Source organism: Phacochoerus africanus, chromosome 15 (genome assembly GCF_016906955.1).
Source record: "Phacochoerus africanus isolate WHEZ1 chromosome 15, ROS_Pafr_v1, whole genome shotgun sequence".
Classification (NCBI taxonomy): Eukaryota; Metazoa; Chordata; class Mammalia; order Artiodactyla; family Suidae; genus Phacochoerus; species Phacochoerus africanus.
In genome coordinates, this window is record NC_062558.1 from 58,790,666 (window position 1) to 58,795,382 (window position 4,717).

The window sequence follows — 4,717 nt, forward strand, 5'->3', positions numbered from 1 at the left end:
TGCCTGCTTCTTCATTCTTGTCCCTTTGGGGACCCCATTTATGACTCATACCTTCTCCTATGAAAGGGGTTTCCCTGGCAATTAGGCAGTTAGATTTCTGGCCAGTTCTACCCCTACCTTAGTACCCACTTCCCCAGTGTCTAGTTTTCCTGCCTGATCACCCAATCTCTGAAGCTCTGGCTGGGCACCTGTCTCAACCCCAGGTCGTTAATGATGGGTTCTCCCAACATCTGGTTCACTTTCCTACCATATGAGCTTACTGTGCCTGGTCCCATGATCTCCCCGTGACTAGGCTTCCCGCCCATGGCCTCTAGTTCCCTCTGTCACTGATTGCCTGTGTATTTCTAGCCTCGATCAACTGTCATGAGGCTACCATTGTCTGGGCACTAGACAGACAAGGTTCCCACTTGCATGCCAATGAATTTATCTGTCATCTAGGGTGGCTGAGGGTTGGGGGGGGAGACAGAAAATACACCAGCAAATAAATAAATGTATGTGATAATCTTAGCCAGTGATACATGCTAGGAAACAAACCAAAAAATACAGAATAGGGTGATATAGGAGACGAGTGAGCAGGCTGAAGGTGATGTGACAGAAACATATGTCAGAGAAGGTCGCACTGGGGGTAGCGTTCCCTTGAGACTTCGTGGAAAAAAGCCAACTTTGCGAAGTTCTGGGGGCAGAGAAAAGAGAAAGAACAATGGTTCATAGGCAAGAAGGATCTGGAATTGTTTTAGAAACTTGTGGGTGGAGTGCAGGGAATAGGAGAGGGTGGGACAGGGTTGTGGTATCAGGTGGGGTTCCAGGCAGGGCCTGCGAGGAAGGGCCTGGGGGCCTGGGAAAGAACCTGGGTCAGGCTACGTTCTGTGATAGACTGAGCCGTGGAAGAAATTTTCTGCAGGGAAGTGATGTCATTTCAGCTGCCTTTTAACAAGATCATTCTGTCTGCTTCGGCAGGTTGAGGTTACAGAGGGGCCCGCGTGCAGAGAGAGAGAGAGAGAGAAAGTAGGTTGGAGACTGTGTGTAATCTAGGTGAGAAACTGGTAGTTTGGCCTGGACCAGACTGGTGGCCATGGATGGAGAGAAGCTCATATGGCAGGGATTCATCTCGGACATCAAGCCACCAGGCTGGGTTGATGGATGGGATGTGAGAATCGGGGAGGGAAGACATTAAGGATAATGCCTAGTTTTTTTGTCTAAGCATCTGGGTGGATGGTCGTCCCTGTAACTGAGATGGGAAAGACCGAGTTCAGGGCTGTGGGAGGAGACGGGCAAGGGCAGTCCGTGTTTCTAGGGCCATGTGGTTTGATCACTCTTCTTAGACAACACAGTGAGGCTAATAGGTGGGCAATGGAAGCTACTGTATGCTTGCAGCTCAGTGGAAAAATCAGAAATGGAAATATCTGGGAGTTCCCATCATGGCGCAGTGGTTAACGAATCCGACTAGGAACCATGAGGTTGCGGGTTCGGTCCCTGGCCTTGCTCAGTGGGTTAACGATCCGGCGTTGCCATGAGCTGTGGTGTAGGTTGCAGACGTGGCTCGGATCCCGCGTTGCTGTGGCTCTGGCGTAGGCCGGTGGCTGCAGCTCCGATTCGACCCCTAGCCTGGGAACCTCCATATGCCACGGGAGCGGCCCAAGAAATAGCAAAAAGACAAAAAAAAAAAAGAAAAAAGAAATGGAAATATCTAAGCTCATAGATTGTTTTGAGCCAAGTGCTATGCTAGACATTTATATAATCATTCATTCATTCATTCATTCATTCAGTGTCAGTGTCCTAGCCACTGGGTTTATAGCAGTGAACCAAACAGACAAATTTCTTGCCCTCGTGGAGCTAAGATTCTAGTGGGAAGAGAAGAACAACAAACAAACACATGGTTAAAATACATGTCAGGAAAAAAATAGGGATGATAGAGTTAGGGATGGAGGATGCAGGTTGGATGTTGGAGGCAGGAGAACAAAAGTGAATCCAAAGATTAGGGAAGGCATCCTTGAACAGGTAAAGACTGTGGTGAGGGGGCAAGGATGTCTTACTTGCAAGGAGGAGTGGAACTGGGGAATGCTGGGAGCAGGCAGTGGATATCAAAGGAAAAACCCACAGCCTCAGCTTCACAAGTTTTGCAGTCAGGCAGAGCAGGCAGAGGAGAGGACAGACAATTTCTGCAGGAAGAGAAACCCAGCCTTGTTCCTCTTTATCATTTGAAGCCCCGTGGGAATTCCTGGAAAGCTTGACAATGAGACACCACCATTACAGAAAGAAGTTGGGTTCCTGCTATGAAAAGAAATTGCCTTTTGTGTTTGAATGCCTTCTATCCCTTCCATCACAGCAGTGACTGAATTTTAACACTACGACCTCAGAGCCACACTTGAGAAATTGTGTCAAAAGCCACTGCGGGAATGAAAGGAAGAAACTTGTGGGCAGTGTCTGCACACGGGGAGGTGGCTGCTGTTCGAGGACTAATGAGTATTGGTCGGATGGTGTTCTCTTGCCCCTGGGCCGGCTCTGACCTCCAAAGTCTGGGACTCTGGGGATACAGGTGGGGGTGGGAGGGAGCAGGTAGGGGTAGGGGTGCAGGTGGGAGGGAGTTGGGTTGATCCCCAACACAATGGCTTTCACCACCACTATCAGCAGAGGGCAAGGTTTAGCCTGCAGGCATCACCAATGGACTAGTGCAATGGCTCTTGTGCCCCAGATAGACTCACAGCCCAGCCAAGGGTGGGCTGTATTGCCTGTGACCCTTGCCTTCACTGCTCCCCAACTCCTCCTGCCCCCGAAGAGTGAGTCCTACAGTCCCCAGGGATGAACACGCTGGGAACTCATTAGAGAGCACTGCACATGTTCACTGATCCTGTGGCAGGTGGAATTCCTCCAGCAAAGAGGTCAACCTAGGAGTTCCCATCGTGGCTCAGAGGTTAATGAATCTGACTAGCATCCATGAGGATGAAGGTTCGATCCCTGGCCTTGCTCAGTGGGTTAAGGATCCAGTGTTGCTGTGAGCTCTGGTGTAGATGGCAAATGTGGCTTGGATCTGGCTTGCTGTGGCCGTGGTGTAGGCAAGCAGCCACAGCTCTGATTGGACCCCTAGCCTGGAACCTCCATATGCCCTAGAAAGAGGTCAACCTACAACATCTTTGGCTTGAGCCTCATCATTTCTCTGCCCTTTCTATCTGCCCTCCACTCCTGAGGACGTGGCTGGGAGGCCTGCCTTGGAAATCAACAGGTCTAATGACACTTGATTTTGTCACCTGCCTGGCTGATCCAGGTCACCAGCTAGCCTGGATTCGTGGCTGCTCCCCTCTGTTTTCATGAGCAACCCCAACTTTCTGCACTGGGGCTGTGGGACAGCAAAGAACTTGGGAACCAGACTGCCTGGCTTTGATCTTGGTCCCATCTCCTATCAGCCATGTGACCTTGGACCAGTCAATCTCTTCAAGGCTGTGCTTCTTCACCTGTCACTTAGAATAATAACTCTGTAGTGTTGTGTGAGCTGTGGGTGGGTTACTATGTCTGGGATTATTGGGTCTGTCTTGCTCATAATAAAGTATCACTACTCAAAATAAAGTGTTGCAATTATTGGGCAGTGTTATAATTATTATCTGTCTTTCTATAGTGCAATCTGTGATGACAATGTGGACTTGACAATGAGGATTTCTGCCTCTGCTCTGTTTAGCCAGCACCCTGACTTTTACAAAAAATGCTAATAATATATTTTATTTAACTGAGTATATCCAAAAACTGAGTATATCTGTTTAACATGATATTTTTTATAAAAATATAAAATAAATAAAACTATAAACATAAATAAATATAAACTATAAAATACATAAAATAAATATGAATATAAACTATAAACATAAACATAAAATAAATATAAATATATATAAAATATAAGGATAACAAATAAATATATATAAATACATTTTATTTTATATAAATATAAAACAAAATATAAAACAAATAAAAACAAATAAATATAAATGTAAAACAAATAAATAAAAATATATAAAATAAATACATTTTATAAAATATAAAATACAAAAAACAAATATAAAGTAACAACCACTAGGTGCCCAAGTCAGTGGCACTAAGTACACCACATTTTTTTGCAACCATCACCCTCCATTCACAGACCTTCGTTCACCTTCTCCCCAAAACACGGATCATTCCACAAGTTTGGGTGTCATCATTGAGCAGGGGCCGTTCTCATTTTCTCCGTATCGTATTCCATGACCACTAGCCGTCCAAACCAGCGCAGCACCATGGTGTTTTAAAGAAGGTCACTGATGGTCTGAATGTGACCCACGTGTGTGAAAGTGCCAGCCTCACAGAGTAACTACACTTGGAACCTAATGCAATTCCTCCGCACCAAACACTTGTCTGGAACCTTGGTCCAATGAATTCTGTGGATGCACATTTTACAGAGATAACCAGAGATGAACACTTAGATTTTCACCCCAGCACTTAGGTGGGCTGTGACAATGTGCTTCCTCACGGAGTGGATTCCTGACTAATTGGGGATTAAATGCCACCCAGGACTCGCTTCTGGGTGCACACGCCTGCCTCCCTTGGAGCTGGGCTCGGCCCAGGGTTAATCAGTTCTTCCCCAACAAAATAAAGCCCTTGACAGCAACACGAATGGACCTAGAGATTCTTGTACTAAGTGAAGTTGGTCAGAACAAGAAAGACAAATATCAAAGAGTTCCAGTCATGGCGCAGC

General features: G+C 46.4%; 1 non-coding gene across 1 annotated transcript; it reads right to left on the minus strand.

Annotated features, from left to right (window-relative positions):
• Nucleotides 1-4,149: 4,149 nt before the first annotated feature.
• LOC125117116 (U6 spliceosomal RNA) lies at nucleotides 4,150-4,251 on the minus strand. The gene has a single exon (XR_007132486.1). It is a non-coding gene; the product is annotated as a U6 spliceosomal RNA (small nuclear RNA).
• Between the last annotated feature and the right edge of the window lie 466 nt (nucleotides 4,252-4,717).